Genomic DNA, 21379 nt, shown 5'->3' on the forward strand with positions numbered 1-21379 from the left:
GTATATATTATTAGCCTTATTTTTAAAGGACAGTAACTCAGGCTAAAAAACTTTAACTAACTTAATCAAATAACTAAGGTAGTAATTGTGGATCTGAAACTCAGGACCAGGATTTTTACATCATATGTCCAATACAGATCATTGGAGCAAATCCTCCACTAATCCTCTAGAACTGACCCAGTGACAATAAAAGACAGTGATTCAAGGCAGAAGATTCTAAGAAATGAGGTCATATCATTTACCCAAACTTAAGGAACTATATCTCTTACTGGAAGGAGTGAAAATAAATGGAGCAGAGGTGCCGAAGGTCCTATAAAATATCCAGGATGAATGGGGCTCTCCACTTGACTTATGTGCTCTTCCTTCTCACTCCAATTGACTCACAATCTAGTGGAACCAAAATGTAAAATCACAGCCCCTCAGATGGCACAAAACTTCTATTTAACTGTCTGCTTTTCATACTCATGCAATCTTAATATAATCCAATCCATACATCTGTTTTAATCAAGAATCTCTATGCTCTGTTCATGAATAGAGTCTTAATAAATACTGTTTAATTGGATTTGTTTGAACATCTCTATACTGTTGGCTTAATAATGCCCCTCTTCTGCATGTAACATTCTTGCTTACTTTTTCCTTTCTTGAGTATTGTTGCATTTATTATGAAATATAATTAAGAACCTATAGTGGGCCCAGTCATGGGAAATACAAACATAAAAGAGATAGGAATAGTTATCTTCAGAGATAAACAAATAATGACTGCACAGATTGAAAACACTTCATGAAAACTAAAAGTGCTTGAACTAAAGACTTCAGGAAAAGAAGGTTGACTAAGATCACAAGGAGGGTGTATAGGCCAGCATAGTAGATATTCTTCAAATAGAATGCCTTTAGGAAAATTATTTCTGCCATGATTAGTTTAAATGCGTTCTCACTCATCCAAGTGCTACTCATTGACCAGTCGATTATCTTAACACATTTCAATACATTTCAAATAAAACCCCCTTTCTCATTCTTTCACTTCTTTATTTGGATTATAGTTACTCAGACATCAGTGGAACTGATGCTTCTTGTACATTATACTGTTCTAGATTATGGCTTGAAATTGTTCATTCTTTTTTTTGTTTTTAAATAGTTTATTGTCAAATTAGTTTCCACATAACACCCAGTGCTCATCCCCACAAGTGCCCTCCTCCATGCCCATTCCCCTCCCCCCCACATCCATCAGTCCTCAGTTTCTGTCAGCATTCAAGAGTCTCTCATGGTTTGCCTCTCTCCCTTTCCTCCACCATTTCCCCCCTTCTTCTCCCCCTTGTTCCTCAGTTAAATTCCTCCTAATCCTCCTATACGTGCAAACATATGATATTTGTCCTCCTCTGCCTGACTTATTTCGCTCAGCATAACACCCTCAAGGTCCATCCATGTTGCTACACATGGCCAGATTTCATTGTTTCTCATTGCCATGTAGTATTCCATGGTATAGATAAACCACATCTTCTGGATCCATTCGTCCGTTGATGGACACTTAGGCTCTTTCCGTGTTTTAGCTATTGTGGAGAGTGCTGCTATGAACATTGGGGTACTTGTGCTCCTATGCATCAGCATTTCTGTATCCCTTGGGTAAATTCCTAGCAGTGCTATTGCTGGGTCATAGGGGAGTTCTATTGTTAGTTTCCTGAGGAACCCAAAGCATGATAGAAACAGCCATTTTAGGGCATTAGCTATATGAGTGTGGACAGATATGGCTCAATTGCTTTGTATAACAGTGCTTTATCAGCTGTAAGAAATTAATAGAATCACACATAGTTGGTCCTAAGACATTTTTAGTTTATTGACCCATAACCTCTTTTCACTGATATTCCTCTAAACTGATTTCAATTTCTCTTCCTTCCCTTTGTTTTTCTTATTTTAATGCATCATTCAAATATTAAAAAGTGTTACCCTTGTTAGGAATCAGTATTTGGACAAATGGGCAATCTCAGAAGTGGTCTTAAGTAGTTCCAAAGAATACACAGCCTGATGACTTGTTCTGTTTCCATATGTAGATGCAGAAATATGAATATAAAGATATGTAAATATATATTTAAGTTAAGGGAAATTTCTTTAAATATTCATCTCATTTTCTTTAACTTTAATGTTTCTTTATATTTGAGAGAGAGAAAAAACCAGTAGGGGAGGGGTGGAGACAGACAGAGACAGAATCTGAAGCAGGCTCCAGGCTCTGAGCTATCAGCACAGAGCCCTGTGTGGGGCTTGAACTCACAAACCGTGAGATCATGACCTGAGCTGAAGTCAGATGCTTAACCAACCTAGCCACCCAGGTACCCCAAAATGTTCATCTCATTTTAACTCATTCATGTAAATGTTTAAATTGTAAAATAAGATACAAATAGCTTCTACTATAGCTTCTAGGCTCATGTAGGAAAGTTTTGAGTCCTGAAGTAAGAAATTTCTACATACAATTGCTTTGATTTCCCTTAAATAATAGATAAGGGGGAAGCAGCCATTTTGAAAACCAACTGAAGTGGGAAGCATTCTTTGCAGTAGCCAAGGAAACCTCAGCTGAGAGGGAACTGCAATGTTAGTCCTCCCTAGGTGCATTGTGTTACATAAAACTTTTCCCTCTTGCCTTTGAGTCTCCTGGTGAACTCCAAAGGGATGATCTTCTCATTAGGGTCGCAACTGAGCCCTGCACGTTACTCAGGAGAGACAGTGGGAAGTGCCCATAATTAAAAGCAATCCCTTCTCCTTCTGTGACTTCTGTAATTCTTCTTGCATTCTCTGCTTGGCTGAATCCTTGTGAAAATCAACAGTTACTTGTAGAAAATCTCCAATTCCTTAATGGATTGTCCTTTTAATTAGGATGCTTTGTTAAAGTAATTATGGAGCCAAATCTCACTATTTGTTCAGGGCTCCCTGAAAGCACGTTTGCTGTTGTTACCAACAGCTGGAAAGTTTTAAAATATTTATTTTGTGCCTCAAAATCTCAACTTAAAGGAAAAAGATCATTAGAATTCCCCAAAGTTCTTATGTAAATGTCTTGTATAAGGATATGAAAGAATTTGTGATGAAGTTCAGCAAGGTATTCTCCAGAAAATTGAGCCTGAAGATCAGTTTGTGCTGCTTTTGCCCCCCTTAATTTTGAAGTGAACAGGTAGAAATCGTGATTTGCAATCAATAATGATGAGACTTAAAGTTAAACTCCTACCCTAAAATGGAAGAGCTTGGCTAGCAAAATTAACAATGTAGAGAGACTCCTGAAAGTGCAACTAAGTGATGTAGCAAAAACTGTGAACCTAGGAGCAGGCTCTAATTTCCTGCCCCCAGGAAAGAGATAATTAGCCCTATTAGCCTGATTGAGTAAGGGTAAAACAGGATTACTACAAATGCATTTCATTTGAGAACTCAACCACAAAGAAATGTCTGTGTTTTCGAACCTGCGTGTTATATGATATTCTCCAAGAACATGGCTTTGAGCAGGAACACCTGAAAGCTTATTTTCAGAATAATAATAAAATCTAAAATGATGAGACCACCATGAAAGAAAGAACACTGTCTATTAAAATTGTCATCTTCATTTAAAAAAAAAATAGGGTATGAAAAGTGGAAAAACTCTGGGCAGAATGAGAAATGAGAAAAATAAATTTTGGGCTAATTGGAAGAAACTGAAGAATAGAAAAAGAAAAGAAGAAGGAGAAGGAAATGGAAGGAAAGATGGAATGAAGGCCAGTAAAACATATGTGTGAGTTAGGGTAGGCTGAATAATAGCCTCCCACTCCAAAATGTCCGTGTCCTAATTCCTGGAATCTGTGAATATGTTAGTTTACATGGAAAAGGAGATTCGGTAGATGTTATTAAATTAGGGATTGTGAGATAGGGTATTATTCAGGATTACCCAGGTGGGCCCAATGTACTCATGAAGACCCTTCTAACAGGGAAGTAAGAAGAGTGCCAAAGGTCAATGTGATCACAGAAGCAAAAGTTGGAGTGATCACAGGGGCCACAGAAGATGGGCAATGTCTAGAAGTTGGAGAAGGCGAGAAAGCAATCATTCCCGAAGCCTCAAGAAGGAACATGCTCCTGGGTTGACATCTATATATTAGCTCCCTGAGACTGATATTAGACTTCTAACTTCTAGAAATGTGGCATAAAGAATTTGTTTTGTTTTAAGCCTCTAAACTTGTGGTAATTTAAACCACTCAGTATAGCAGTAATAGTAGTTACCAGAGAAAAAATATTTTGGTGTTGTTTGAGTAACTGACAAAGAGAAGGACAGCGGACCTTTGAACAATGCCAAGGTTAAGCACACTGCTCCCCATGTAGTTGAGAATTCATATATAACTTTAGTTTCTCCAAAACTTAACTAGTAAAAGCCTACTGTTGACTATAAGACATACCAATACCATAGTCTGGTATAAGTTAACACATATTCTGTATGTTTTATGTATTATATACTGCTTTCTTATTATAAAGTAAGCTAGAGAAAAAATATTAAAAAAATCAGAAGGAAGAGAATATACATTTGCAGTACTGTTTTTATTGAAAAAAATATTTGCATGTAAGTGGACCTGTATCGTTCAAATCCACATTGTTCAAGGCCCAACTGTATGCTTCTATCAAAATAAAAGTTAGCATAAAATATTATAAATCAGTTTGCATTTTATTTTAGTTTCATATTAGCCAAAAGGTATGAAAACAGTAAGCACTAAGCTTGAAATAGAAAAATAGGTCAAGAAAAGGGAAACATAATATATAGAAATGAGAAGGTCAAAAATCTAGAATTTCAGAGTCTAAACATTTAATGAAAGCTTAAATTAAGCAAGAAGCAGAGATAAACAATATGTTCTATGATGATAGTCTTACCTAATAGATAGTTAAAGAAATAAGCTAAGGCCCAAAATTGTCTAAGATTTGATAGAAGATAAACACCATGGCAAAAAAAAGTACCCAAGAACTACTTTAAAATTTTTTTTTTAAATATGTATTTTCTAGGGACACCTGGGTGGTTTACTTGATTAAGCGTCCAAGTCTTGATTTTTTGCTTAGGTCATGATGTCATCATTTGTGCATTTGACCTCCATGTCAGGCTCTGCACTGACAGCATAGGGCCTGCTTAGGATTTTCTCTCTCCCTCTCTCTCTCTCCGCCCCTCCCTCATAAGTTCACATTCTCTCACTCTCTCTCTCTCTCTCTCTCTTTCTCAAAATTAATAAAATAAAAATAAAAATATATGTGTTTTCTAAATTATTGGAAAAATAAAAAATCAATAATATGTTATGCAGCAAAGTACAGAAAATAAAGTTATTATTAAGGAGAAATGGAAAACACTTTTAGATGAGAGAAATTCTAAAACTGAATAAAACTGAATTGACTTCCCTTTATAAAAGAGACTTTCAGGTCCTGTTTAAAAAACAAAACTATATATTTTTAAGACAAAGGCAAAAATATTTTTAAAATTGGGCAAAGAATTAACAGCTACAGTAGATAAGATTCCAGGGTAATGATGACTACATACATACAACAGACATACATGCATGTATGCACATATACATGTATGCATGCAAAGATACACACATGCATATATGCACATGAGACATACATGCATACACACAGGCATACAGATGCACACGCACACATACATACAGACAAATGTGCACACGTAACAACATACACACATACATACATGGAATAGATGTATAATTTTATACTGATAACTACAAATAAATATACAAGTCATGAAACTTCTAATCTCAAATATAAACCATGTAAATTATGTAAACAATATATTTTACAAAAAATTCAAAAGGCCAAGCTCCATCTGAGAAAGAATCTTTTTTAATGCTCAGAACACCATAAAAATACACACTGATAGAAGAAATAAAGGAGAACTTGAAAGACAAAAGATGGAATAAGAAAATTTAACATGCTTCAATTATAATTCCAAGAGAAAATAAAGAATGGAAGAGAAATAAATTTTGAAGAGATAAGCAATAATTTTCCAGAATTGATGAAATATTGAAGTCAGAAATAATGCTTTACCTTTAACACATTGTACAAATCAAAGGTAAAGAAAAATGAAGAGCTTAAAATTCCTGAGGAGAGATTACTTATTTAGAGACTACAATTATACTGATGAAGTCTCCCCGATAGCAACAATTAAAGCAGAAAACAATGAAATGTCTTCAAAGCACTGATAAAAAAAATTACTATCATTAAAGAATTGTATATCCAACTAAATAATTATTCAAGGAAAGGAGGCATAAGGAAAAATAGACTACCACCACCATTTTTTTAATAAAGACTGTACATTTAGGGCGCCTGGGTGGCTCAGTTAGTTGGGCGTCTGACTTTGGCTCAGGTCATGATCTCACCGTCTGTGAGGTTGAGCCCTGCATCAGGCTCTGTGCTGACAGCTCAGAGCTGGAAACCGCTTCAGGTTCTGTGTCTCCATCTCTCTGCCCCTCCCCCACTCATGCTCTGTCTCTGTCTGTCTCAAAAATAAATAAACATTAAGTTTTTAAAAATAGAATTTACATCTTATAAAAGGAAATAAACTGACTAAATGTACTATTGGAAGAGTGATTTACAAGATAATGTGACATATGGTTACATCTGAACAAATTATGGCCATCTAAAAGAAAAATTGTGTTTTGGAGAGTTTATAAAGTTGGTGAATATGAGGCAGTAAAGAAGAAGGCGATCGTGGCAGTTAAACCGTTTTGAAATTGTTTTTATAATGTTCTTGTGGAAAGAAATGATATAATTAACTTCAGACTACAATTATATGTGATCTCAACATTGAAAATATTACAAATAGAAGGATATAGAGTATATTATTTTGTATCTAGTAGAGGAAAAATAGAATAGAGGGAGGGACTCTTTTGCCTATACAAATGAGGTCATAAAAATGAAAAATAATACTTTGTTATGAATAAATAGAAAGTTAAAAGTGCATAATAAAATCTTATAAATAAACTTTAATAGAGTTACAACTATAAGTATAAGTGTATTAAACTCACCAGTTCAAGGATTCCATTACTAAATGGAATTTTGAAGACATCCATATCGATTGTATTTACAACTGGCAAAACTTATAAATATTAAAATATGAAAAACTCGAAAATAAAGAGATGGGTGAAAAAAACAGTCATCCTAACAAAAAGCAAGTGCAGGTGTTTCTTTGGTAATTTTCTTAAGGCCAAAAACATCTCTAAGGATAGAGTCGCTATTAATGGTAAAAGCATTGACTTATTGAAAGTATGTAAATTGTTGAAGAAATATGTATTACTTAGAAATATATGGCTTTTATAACAAATTTATGCTATTTAAACAAATCTTGACATATTTTTAAGAAAAAATTTATAAACATTTTAGTACATATTTATCAGTATAGAATCAGTAAATGTATACAGTTGTAGGTAGAAAATACAACAAACCAACACAAGTCTCACCATCCCAAGATGATCAGATTATCACTCTTAACACCTAAATATAGATCCTTTAATTTTTGTCATTATACACATTTCAATATACACCTACATACATAAAATATTTGTTATAATGAAAAAATATATATGTAACTAAAATGAGAACATATGCTTACTGTTTTTCAAGCTTCTGTTTTCAATTATTTTCACTTTTATCTTTGCAGATTATGATTTTACCTAAAATCCTGATCATATTCAAATTTCTTCAGTGGACCCAAAAAAACTTTCTTTACTGATCACTCGTACAAACTAGAACTGAATGTAGAATTACACACTATATAGTTTTTATATCCCTTAAGGCTCTCAGTCCACCACAATTCCTTTTCTCCTACTCTGATTTATTGAAAAGACTAGGTTTTTGTCCTCTATTTTCAACAACCCTCATATTTGCTTTTGTCTAATTATTTCTTGTTTCATTTAATTTGTTCCTCTAGCTTTGTAACCTGGAAGTTATATACAAAACAAATATTATATTTGGAGATTTTTACACATCTCAGAACAGAAAAAAAAATTAAAAAGAAAGGAATGTGGAAAATTTACCTGTCATAATTGAAAAATGCACAATTACAGAATCACATATTTTTTCAAAAGCATCCAAAGTATATTTAGTATTTTGCTGTAATGAAATGGATATAAAAGTTCTTAGATAATACTAAACACATTGATCACCAGTATAATGAAACTAATAGTCAATGATAATAGGATATCCAACATGTTCGTAAATATCAAAACATTCTCCCAAGTAATTCATTGGTCCAAAAGAAATCATATTATATCTAGAATGTAACTTTTGGCACCTGATATCTAAGCAATCTTGTTTACTTATATATCTATTAGATTAAAAATATAGGGAAAGTTTTATAAAATGGATATTTTTTTACTTTCAACCAATGCAGAAGTTATTTTTCTTTCACTATTATTTGATAAAATTCTTAGTGAAAGTCCATAAAATGCCATTTAAAATACATTCAAGTTAAAGATACCAATTTGAGGGTAAGAAGTGGAGTCTAGGGGCACATGGGTGGCTCAGTTGATTAAGCGTCCGACGTCAGCTCAGGTCATGATCTCATGGTTCTTTGGTTTGAGCCCCACTTCGGGCTCTGTGCTGACAGCTAGCTCAGGGCCTGGAGTCTGTCTTGGGATTCTGTGTCACCTTCTCTCTCTGACCCTCCCTTGCTCATCCTATCTCATATCTTTCTCTCAAAAATAAATAAAACATTTAAAAATTATTTAAAAAAAGAAGTGGAATCTATACCAATGAGGTCACAAATGTGGTGTTCTAGTGATATAACAATGTTAGTATGTGATTTTATACACACAGGAATGTAGGTTATATGTGGCATGTCATGAAAAAATACTTCTTTCACATGAGCTTTTGATAGGACATACCCATGATATTTTGGGTTACTACTTGACAAAGAGACTAGCAAATGAAATGAGCCATTGGTATAGCAGCCAATCCATCATGAAACAGAAGAATCCACCTCTTTAATCTCATTCAAGTAGAATCCATCTTACATATAAGGAGCGTTGTAGGCAAAAACAAACTAAGTTTTGAAAGCAATTTAAATCTGCTTTCGTTCTCGGGCAAGTGGTTGTTCAAAATCTCAGAGCTCCACCACACAACGGACGGTGCAAATTATTTAGACTTGGAAAAATGTTCAAAGAAGTTTCACATTCTTTCCTTAGCCATAGCACACTCGATAGTATCCTCATGAAATGTTTAATCCCCTTATGACTTCCTTGACTTTTTCTAAGGATAATGTAGTGAATAGGGTTGTCCGATCTGAAATCTTAATAACTAGGTTTGAATTCTGCCCCTCTCCCTGTATTATCATGCACAAATAACTTAACTTCCCTAAGACCTGAGTTTTCTCGTCTGTAAGTAGGGTATAACAACGTATGTATCTCAACAGATCTGGGTGAGATTTAATTGTGATAATGGCAACAAAGTACTCAGTAATGTGTCTGATATATATTGAGCACTCAACAAATGCTTATTGTTGCTGATTTGCATATATTAGATCTCAAACTTTGACAGTAATATGAAATATTAAATACTAATATCATTGGTCTTATGAATCTTCTTGTTCATGATGATAAAATTCTGTTGTCTGCATTAGGGAATGATGTATTCTCTTCTGATGCAAAAGCAGGGCATACATTCAATGTGTCTTAAAAGCCCACAATCTAATTAAAGTATAGTTTAAAGAGGCATCATCATATATCATATGCAAGAGGGCATTTTGTAAAATTAGGCAGTCATTACCAATTTCTTAAAAATTCACGTGACTATGTGAATATAAGGAAACTTTCAAAATGTTATTCTTTTGTAAGAAACTAAAAGTAAGCCTTTTACTAAATACTAAAATACAAAATACATTGTCTTTAAGATCCAAATAAACCAGGGAAGTTTCCTACTATTTTTATTATTGCAGAGGTTTTGATAAGAAATAAACCCAAAAAACAACTTAAAAAGCTATATGTTATTAAAGAAGGAAAGACATATTATTTTTACAAACAGTGTGAATGTATATTTGGGAATTCCAAGAAACTGCATTTGGGATGCCTGGGTGGCTCAGCTGGCTAAGCAGCCGACTTTGGCTTAAGTCATGATCCCATAGTTTGTGAGTTTGAGCCCCATGTCTGGCTCTGGCTGACAGCTCAGAGCTTGGAGCCTGCTTTGGATACTGTGTCTCCCTCTCTCTCTGACCCTCCCCCACTCACACTGAGTCTCTCTCTCTCTCTCAAAAATAAATAAACATTAAAAATTTTTTAAAAAGAAACTACATTAAAAAACTTAGAATTAATAAGAAAAGTTAAAAAGGTAATATATATACATATACATATACTTATATATGCATACACACATAAAATAGGGTTTTTTTGATACTGGGTAATAATTAGTTCAAATGTTAAAAAGAGGGGCGCCTGGGTGGCTCAGTCGGTTAAACGTCCGACTTCGGCTCAGGTCATGATCTCGCGGTTCAAGGGTTCGAGCCCCATGTCGGGCTCTGTGCTGACAGCTAGCTCAGAGCCTGGAGCCTGTTTCAGATTCTGTATCCCTCTCTCTCTGTGACCCTCCCCTGATCATGCTGTCTCTCTCTCTCTCAGAAATAAATAAAAAACATTTTTAAAAATGTTAAAAATAAATGGATTCATATGGCAACCTAAAGTATGATATCTAAGACTAAATTTAACAAACTAAAGGTATATAAAGAAAATAAAATTTTATTTATTAAAAGATATAAAATAAGATGTGAATAACAGAAATATATTTCTTGATATAAAATGTTACCGTAGTGTCAATGGTTCTTCCCAAATTAATGATTAATTTAATAAATACACTTCCAATCAGAATGTACTTCATAGGGAAGAATAAATGTAAAAGAATTCCGAGAAAATTTGAAAAGTAGAATAAACATTAACATTTACAATAAAGCATGATTTAAAAATCAATACAGTACTGTCTGGCATAGAAATAGACAAGTAGATCCATGTAACAGAATATAGAGGACAGAAATATTTCTTGCTCTATTTGAGAAATAAACTTTAAAATGAACTTGGCATTTCAACCAGTAGATTATTCAATAAATGGTGTTGAGACTGTCACCAGTACTGATAGTAGGACATAAAGTTTTCTTTCCCCTATATCAAACTAGTTGGCAGTGGTTGATTCTAGTAATGGGCTTGAAGGCAAAGGAAAGCAAAGCTATCACTTCTCATATAAATCAAAAATAGAAGGGTCAAGGATGGTTTTTAAATTTTTGTTATTGTTTTATTTCTTTGGTATTTTCAAGTATAGTAAAGATGGAGGGCTCAAACACAACCTTTTATGCAACTGGAGGTGGTAAGATGAGGTGAGCTGATCTTTCAAGGTATCATTCCTACGATAGAAGACTGTGTTCTCCCTATTGTGTTCTTCACATTGGGACTTGTACCCATATCCGTCAGTCATCTGAGCCAGCAGGTTCCCCATCCTCAACTCCTCCATTATCACTTCTTACCCACATACCCAAGACCTGTAATTTCTACCTCCCTAACAGACTTGAAATCCATTCCCTCCTCTCTGCTCCTAACCCCTCTAGTTTATGTCAGGCTGTCATCTTTGGTCACCTGAAAATAGCCTCCAACCTGGTCTTCTGTGGGAAGACATCAGTTTGCTCCTCCCTAGATGCCGTCATGCTGCCAGAGTGATTTTTCCTAACCAGATCTGATGGCATCATTTCTCTGTTCAAATTCTTCCAGTTGTAGTACTGCCCATAACCTTGTCTGACATGCCATCACATCTTTGTATATATACGCACTCCATCGTATTTCATTCATACTTTTACACTTAGTGTTTCCGCTGCCAGAGAGCCCTTTCATGTGACTTTAACCCTACTTCTCCTTCAAAACCCACTGGATGTTTTACTTCTAAAAGCCTTCTTTTATATGAGTTGCATACAGATGTCTTTCCTCTAAGCCTGCTGTCTTGGGCACGACATCAGCAACTATCACACTCCTTTTTTTTAATGTTTTATTTACGTATTTATGTATGTATGTATGTATGTATGTATGTATGTATTTATTTATTTATTTCTGAGAGAGAGAGAGAGAGAGACCGCATGAGCAGGGAGGGTTAGAGAGAGAGGGAGACACAGAATCTGAAGCAGGCTCCAGGCTCTGAGCTAGATGTCAGCACAGAGCCTGATGCGGGGCTCGAACCCACGAACCGTGAGATCATGACCTGAGCTGAACTTAGACGCTTAACTTACTGAGCCACCTAGGTACCCCAACAACTATCACACTCTTCTTAGCAGACTATAAGCAAAGACTATGCTTTATTTTATTTGAACTTCTCAGTGTTTTGCATGGTACCTGCTGCATGGTAGATGCTTCATTAATATTGAATAGATGGGTCAATATATAAACATCTGTAGCCAGATATTATTTATGTTAAACTCATACAATCTATATTGTTTGATTCTCTATTGTTGTCCATTATTACAGTCCAAAAAAATTACAAATCAAATGAGAACTAGAAACATCTTTTGCTCTCTTTGGTACATTTTTACTTAAATGAATGTTACCTTTTCCTTAAGTAAGATGTTAAAATAAAAATGCAAGTTTTCTAGAGAAAACTAGCTTGCCATAAATTTTAGAGATATTGAGGGGTTTGGGAGTGGGGGACGCAAATAGATCTATAGTTTTGAGAGACTAGGGTTTTAATCCAGTTACAGGAAAATGAACCTGGAAAATTCATGGAAGTACATCCTTTGGGAAGCACATCCCTCCATCATCCTTTGGTATGAAAGTACATCCTGAGATTTATTATGTGAATGGCCCAATATCTGGAGATTATTCAATATGAAGTAGCTGATAAAATTTATCATGGGAAGACAAAAAATTCTAGTTATATTCTATGATTTTTGAAGTTGGTGTTCTTGAGCATGAAATTGAGAAAACAAATCTCCCAGATATTGATAGGCTCTGATCCCACAGTGCTCGTAGAAAGCTACATCAAAGGTGTTGCTTGTAACTGTCAAGCCTTGGTTTTCCCACTCAAGAAGCCAGGAGTTTGTAAATAAAATTGAACTTCATTGTGTTTTTTCCTGTGTTCTATTTGACATGCCAACCTTCTCCCTAGACAGTTATCTTAATTTTCTGCTTTTACTTGTCAAATCAAGAACTCAACAGATATAGGCCATTTTTTTTTCCAACAGTGGAATAAAAAAGTCACCCTATTGATGACGGGAGTTGGGATTCTGCAGTTTCTCTAAACCAGAGAAAACCAAAGAAGGAGCCATCTTGACTGGTTTTGTTAAGGTTAAACTTTGGACATGACATGGAATGTCTCTTCTCTGAGGAATATCTTACTTTTTTTCCTCCCTACTTTTTCCTATTGAGTTGTCATCATTGTGAGACAAGATCAGTGGTAGAAGTGCAGAGGCTATAGGACTTAGATTTTGGTCAATTATCTCTTCAAAAGACATCATATTGTTTCCCAGGCCTGGGCAGACAACCCCCTTCCAGTAGTCTACCTTGATTATCAATAGGCATAAGATTGTCAATGTCAGAAATTGGAGGATACAGACACATACCCTCAAGATACATATTTTTTTCAGAATTTTGGTATTAAAAGGATGAATCTGTCAAAAGCTCCTTTATAGAACATTGTCTGCATATCTACCTACTCCCCTTAATTTTCTATGTGCTTTTTTTCTTTTTCTGGCTTTATCTTATTTTTTTATTTTGTATTTTCTGTTTTCTTTTTAATTTCTTCCAGCTTTATTGAGATACCATTGACATACAGTATTGTGTAAGTTTAAGATATACAGTATGTACAACTTGATTATTACCACAATAAAGTTAGTAGCTTCACCTATCACTTCTCATGGTTACCTTTTTGTGTATATGTATGGTAAGAACATTGTAGGTCTTCTCTCTTAGCAACTTTCAAGTACATTATACAGTAATTCAATATTGTTAAGTATAGTCACCATGCTGTACATTAGCTCCCCAGAACTTATAACTTATCTTTTAACTGGAAGTTTGTACCCTTTGACCAACATCTCCCCATTTCCCCCACCCCTTAATCTCTGGCAACCACCACTCTACTCTGTTTCTACTTACACTTATTTTCAATTTCAGGAGCAATAATAGAGTAAAATGAATACTGTACAAACAAAAGTACCTAAAAATAATGTGAAATAATGGAATAATAAGATTATTTGACCTCAGACAAATAAGATTAAGGAAAAATATGTTAAAAGTAAACAAAAAGATACAATGCAATTAAAATTACAAATCTTAACTTTGAAAATTAAAACGTTATGATAAATAGGACATCTGTAGGATAGCTAAGAGCACAAAGTATGTATGAAATGTTCAAACATTTATTAAAATGTTGGGTATGGTGCTTATTCATATAGTCCTCCATAGATGTTATCCATTGTTATGGAACAAGAGCAAAAGCCTAGATTTTTAAAAAATAATGCTGAAAATAAATTAGCAAGATTAATCATAAGAGCATATTTTTAGAGGAATGAAATTTTAAAATCCATTAGTCAAATTAATATTGAGGGATTGGGTAAGGGAATAATTGCCAAAGGGACAATATGAGGAGAGTTTAAGGGCGATGGAACTGTTGTGTCCCATGATGAGAGTGCTGGACACATGACTCCACTTGTATACCATTGAGTGAAAAATATAGTAAAAGGTTAACATGAAGAAGGTGTTAGGAGTAATGCAATAAATAAATAATAAAAATAAAATAAAAACAAGGTATAGTTCATTGGTAAATAGAAGTGATTGTTCACTACAATAAATACACAACTAACATTCAAAGTTTATAGATATGAGGGCATAAGCAAGATAATGTCCATTGGTGAGAACAGACCTCACCAATAGAAATGAACACATTAGTATGTATCAGAACTGTCTGGAAAGATGGAATATGGCTGCACCAATTGCCTTATGTAATTCTCTGTAAAGACATATAGGCTATTAGGAACTGGAACAAAACTCTAACAAAATGACCCATAAAATGCAACACACTAAATCGAGAACAGATATGTGAGTATTTGTTAAAAGTACCAGCTGCCTGGCACCACTTGGCAGTGCCATCCACAGCAGGCGACACACAGCAGCAATCATGGTCATTAGCAGGGGCCAGCAGAAACAAATCTTTCTGGCCACTTGGAGAACATGACTTTAATAACTGTATTATCATCTTGCTTCATTTCTTCATTATTTCTTTTTTTCTTAAAATTCTTATCTTAAGGAGCGAGCTATATAAAATGTTGATAATTGTAGTTAGTGATGGTTTTACACAATCACAATTACACTGAACCTTACAGGAAGTATAAATGTTGTTCACATATTTTTGAGCACCTTGTCAACAGGAACTGTTCTAGGTACTGGAGTTACAGAGAATTTATGGGAATTTATGGAAGGAGAGGAGACAAAGAATAATTAAATAGTCACATGAAATAGAAAGCACAATAAATGGCAATCGAACCTAAGGGGGGGGAATAAAACAGGTGATCATTAGATTAGAAATTAGAGAAAGATTGAAAATTTATATATGGTAGCCAGGGAAGGCTGAAGTTGAAAAGTAACAGAAACTTGAAGGAAGTAAAGGAGGAAGGCATATCTGAGGGAGCACTTCCCAGGCAGGGTTCCACAGATGCAAATGCCCTGAGACCAGGGCATGCCTGGCATGTCTGAAGAACAGCAAAGTGTCCAGTGTGTAAGAGATGGCTAGGGTAAAGTGAGCACAGGGGAAAGTGACAGGAAGATAAAGAGCTAAGGGGAATGGGGTAGATTCCATGTGACCTTTTAGGCCATGGTAAAGAATCTGACTTTACAGTATGCTATGGGAAGACTTTATAGAGTTTTGAGTGATGTTATTTATTTGACGTGATATTATTTGTATTTTGTTTCTACACATGCTCACACTATATCTGTATTCATACACATTTATTTTCAATACCATCTGTATATTGGCAGCTTTCACATCTATGTATCTGACGATGGCCTTTCATTAAAACCCCAGAATTATATACTCACCTACATCCTTGAGATCTCCACATGTGTGACTAATAGGTATCTCAAATTTAACATGACCTAAGAACTCACTTATTTTTCTTCAACCCAGTAGGTCATACACCAGTTACCCAAGCCAAAGATATATGAGTTATCATTGAGTCTCTTCTTTCCCAAACCAGTTACATCCAGTTTATAGTTCTGTTGATTTTATCTCCCAAATATCCCAGAGATGCACACTTCATTTCCACAACAGCCACTCAGACAAGTACAAAAACATTGTTATGGCTTTATAATTTTTTAATTTTTAAAAAGTGTTTTAAATAGCACTTAATAGTGACCATGTTAAACTTGTTTTAAGTGTACAGTTCAGTGTCTTTAACTACATCTACACTGTTGTGTGACAATCACCAAAACCACTCTCTTCCAAAACTCTTCATCTTGCAAAACTGAAACTCTGTACCCATTAAACAGTAACTCCCTACTCCACCCTCCTCCTGTTTCCTAGCAATCACCATCTGCTTTCTCTCTCTATGAATTTGGCTTCTCTGGGTATATCATAGAAGGGGATTCCTGCAGTTTTTGTCCTTTTGACCTGGCTTGTTTCACTACCATAATGTCCTAAAGGCTCATGCCTAAAGGCATGTATCAGAATTTCCTTCCATTTTAAATTTTTTTAATGTTTTATTTATTTCTGAGAGAGAGAGAGACAAACAGACAGACAGCGTGAGCAGGGGAGGATCAGAATGAGAGGCAGAACAGAATCCGAAACAGGCTCCAGGCTGAGTTGGCTGTCAGCACAGAGCCCAACGCAGGGCTCAAACCCACGAACCGTGAGATCATGACCTGAGCCAGTCAGATACTTAACCAACTGAGCCACCCAGGTCCCCTTTACCTTCTGGTTTAAAGCTGAAAAATATCCCATTTTATGTATGTACCCATTTGTTTATCCATTCATCTGTTAATGGACACCTGAGTTTCATTTACTCTTTGGCTATTGTGAATAATTATACTGTGAGTGCAGGTGTACAAATATCTGTTTGAGTACCAGCTTTCAATTCTTTGGAGATTATACCCAGAAGTGGAATTGCTGGATGTTATGGCAATTCTTATTTATTTACTTATTTATTTATTTATTTATTTAAAAAAAAATTTTTAACATTTTATTTATATTTGAGAGAAAGATACAGACAGCATGAGCAGGGAAGGGTCAGACAGGTAGACACAGAATCTAAAGACAGGCTCCAGGCTCTGAGCTGTCAGCACAGAGCCCGACGCGGGGCTCGAACCCAACCCACAAACTGTGAGATCATGACCTGAGCTGAAGTTGGACACTTAACTGACTGAGCCACTCAGGTGCCCCTGGTAATTCTAATTTTAAAAAACTGCCATACTGTTTTTCATAGCATTTGCACTGTTTCAAATTCTCACGGGGTAACTTTCTTTTTATTTTCTTTATTTTCCTTCTGTGGTCTAGACACAATGACCTTTGATATCTCCATTTACCAATCTCATTCTTGCTACAGGGCTTTTGTGCCAGTTATTCCTTCTTCCTATAAAGTTTTCCACCCTGGTATTTGCTTGACTGGCTCCTTCCAATCATCCACCTTAGACCCCACCATGAATACCTTCCTTGAGTCAGTTACTATTCCATCAGCATGGAACTTACAAGATCTTCTGATTTCCTTGTTTGTTTCTTTTTATTTTATTGGTTTTACTTCCCATAAAACTATATCCCCAGTACCTAGGACTATGACTGGCACATAGGAGATATACAGTAATTGTTGAAATGTCATGGGGATTAATATGATAAATTTCCTAATGTGCTATATGTGAATACTACTCATTAGTAGAAATCAGTCATCACTCAAAAAATAATTATTATTCTTTTTAAAAATTTAATGTTTATTTTTAAGAGAGAGAACATGAGTTGGGGAGGAGCAGAAGGAGAGGGGGACACAGAATCCAAAGCAGGCTCCAGGCTCTGAGCTTTTAGCACAGAGCCCAACACAGGGCTCAAACTCAAAAACTGTGAGATCATGACCTGAGCTGAAATTGGACACTTAACTGACTGAGCCACCCAGGCACTCCCCCCTAAAATAATAACTATTCTTTAGGAACAAATTAAGCCAAGATAGAATCCATAATTCTGTAGTATAATCAAGAATGGCTGTTGACCTAGTTACTTTGATAGTTCAGATTCCCATAGAAATTTGAGGCTCATTAATTTGGATAATTCAGGCAAAATGTGTTCTTTGGTTTCAAATTATTTACGTAATTACCTTAATGCTTCTCTATGATTTATATGCTCAATATTGTCCTAGAGCTACTTATAAAATCTTTCATGTACTTCTGAGTAGTGAATTACAGTTTCAGCCTTCAAACAGAGAGGAATCATGTTACATACTTTCATGGCAAATTTTCTGAATTGATGTTTTATAGTTCATTCCAATATAACCATTTTCCTAATCCATAAGGTCATCTGTGTTAGAGAAAACTGGCTCAGGCAGCATAAAAGGAAAATGTCATTTCTGTCTCTATATTAAGAAGTGGGTAGGTGAGTACAAATAGGCTATTCTGGATCATGAACAATCTCTTAACACAGTTAAGTTTATGATGAGGCTATATATTATAAATGGGTTATGTCTCATACTGCCTTGATAGGCACCTTTTCATATGGCCCTATGATCTTAAGGGAGGTAAAATCCCATTAAATATTTACATGGGGAGCCAGCATGTTTTCTTACATATTGACACCCTTATTTTTTATCATGTGAAAATAGTTCTGAGTTCAGAACTAGGATTAAAACTACTTCCATACATTGAAAAAAAAGATGTCATGTGTACCAACAGCCCCTCTTCAAAAGCCAGTTTGTGCACTTGTTACCATAGTCCCTTTATAACGCTCCAAGCGATGTAATTCTGTGGGTACAAACCTTACTAACTTGCAAAGGAACTACTCTATGGTTTGCAGAAAGATGGAGAAATTTATTGTTTTGAAACATTTTAAATAGTTTTTTCCCTTTGCTCTAAAAGATGTTGAATATTGTGATTAAAATCATTAGGTTTTCATATTGTCTTTAAAAAGTCATAGCACTGAATTCATTTTCTAAATGTAAGATTAGGGAGATTGTCTTGCTGTTTTCATTACTGCAAAACTTCAAAAGTGTTAAACAGAATTCCTTGCAGAACCCATTACATTTCAAGGACACTGGAGAGCCTCTGTGGCAGTAGAGTTGAAAAGTATTAATCCATTCCTTTTATCTCTTTTATTACTTTTACTTAGGGTTTATAGGGGAAAACTTTCACAAACATTGTGTTTCTGTTAAGGTTTATATTCACATTTTGAGATAATTTTTTATTTCTTTGCATATTATATCACAGGCTTCTTCAGAGCAGACAGATAAAACCTCCCTTTCTGTCACAAATGGGCATCTTCAGGGAAAAAAAAAAAAAAGCTCTTTAGAAAATGCTGCTGATATAACATCTTGAGAATGTAGCATCTTCTGAAAAGCTGTTAGTATGGGACCTACTTTAAAAACTTTAATAAAAGACATGTTCCTATATATCACTTAAGCTAGAAGCTTGATGCATTACGAAGGTGGATAAAGTTGGTAATAGAGATCATATCACCTTTTACTATTACATCCAGGAAACAAATATATTGCAACATACCTTTAATCATCAAATTCTTTCACATAATCTGACATATGTTACCTTTAGAGATTATCAGTTAAGAAAGAAATAATGGGTTTGCCTGAATGGCTCGCTTGGTTAAGTCTCTGACTTCAGCTCAGATCATGATCTCATGGTTCATGGGTTTGAGCCCCACATCGGGCTCTGTGCTGACAGCTGCGAGGCTGGAATCTGCTGCAGATTCTGTATCTCCCTCTCTCTCTGCCCCTCTCCCACTTTCTCTCTCTCTCTCTCTCTCAAATATAAATAAAAATATTATTTAAAATAAGAAAGAATTGGGGTGCCTGGGTGGCTCAGTCAGTTGAGTGTCCAACTTCAGCTAAGGTCATTATCTCACAGTCTGTGAGTTCGAACCCCACCTCAGGCTCTGCGCTGACAGCTTGGAACCTGGAGCCTGCTTCGGATTCTGTGTCTCTCTCTCTCTCTGCCCTTCCCCTGCTCATGCTTTGCCTCTCTTGACACTCAAAAAAAACAAAAAACTACAAAAAAGAAAACAGGAAAAAGAAAGAAAGAAAGAAAGAATGAAAGAAAGACAGAAAGAGAGAGAGAAAAACACAAGTAGTGTGAATAAGGTTCAAATTACTAATATTTTTGAGTACCCATTAATTGCCAGGAACTGTGCTAATCACTTAATTGACTATTAAACTTTAGATGGGCACATTCTTGCTTAAATACCTTCCCAGAATACTTACGTGAGTTTCCAAAACTAGGCTACATATGCCTGTATTAACCCTATCAAAATATTTATCATGGTATATTATAACTGCATTTTTACTTGTCTTCCCATTAAACTATAAACTCCGAGTGCATGTTTTATGTTTGCCATATTCTCTCTTGTCCTGTATCCTGATCATCATGGCTACCTTGCCCCATTCCCCCAACATAGTTGGTGTTCATAAATATATAATAATTTAATAATGATAATCATCCAGAAAATGCATCATTTCTTTAGCAATAGGATCAGAGAGAAGAAAGATGATATAAAAGTCAGAATGCTAATTTATTAATTTTCAGTACATACCCTCCTTCAAAGAAAATTTATGTCAGAGAGTACCATTTACATTTACTCCCTAACAGCTAACATGAGTTGGTGCTACTCATAATGAGAATGCTTTTATGCTTTATCTCACTAAGTCTTATCAGCACTCTATGAGAACATTACAGTCCTTAGCCTCATTCTACATGTGAGGAAACAGAGGCTTAGGACAAATAAGGTCTTAAAGTCTCTCTGAGATGCTGAGTGTACAGTGCAGATTGGAACTCTTATTTTCAGAGCTCAGGCTTTGAGGCCATCAATATTTGGAATGCCGCTTTAATTAGAAGGGAATCTCGAGAAGATAAATAACTTTATGAGGGTGCACAGCTAGTAAATGACAGAGCCCAGTATTAAACAAAATTTGCACACTCCAAAGTCTGTGTGACTACCACCTCAGCCACTGTCTCTTTTTCTTCAACAATGAGTGCACTTTTCAGAGATGTGCTAAATTATGGGTCAGGTACCATCTTAATCATGCTGAGCAAATCATGGCCCTAACCTGTTTCACCCGACAATTTGAGAAAGGACTGCTTTATTTTTGGTTTTAGTTAAATCAGAGTAAAATAATCCTTGGACAAGACCATTTTTGACATTTCATATCCCTTCCTATTATTCTTACATCCTCTTTGAT

The 21379-nt window shown here is 35.2% G+C and overlaps 1 protein-coding gene across 1 annotated transcript in view; it reads left to right on the top strand.

The window, feature by feature from the left end:
- LOC120226379 (netrin receptor DCC-like) overlaps positions 1-21379 on the top strand; it is a gene marked incomplete at its 3' end in the record, with an annotated part of 36931 nt that overhangs the window by 15033 nt on the left and 519 nt on the right. The window lies entirely within an intron of this gene.

Source organism: Hyaena hyaena, unplaced genomic scaffold, assembly GCF_003009895.1.
Source record: "Hyaena hyaena isolate Hyena2069 unplaced genomic scaffold, ASM300989v1 scaffold_1674, whole genome shotgun sequence".
NCBI lineage: Eukaryota > Metazoa > Chordata > Mammalia > Carnivora > Hyaenidae > Hyaena > Hyaena hyaena.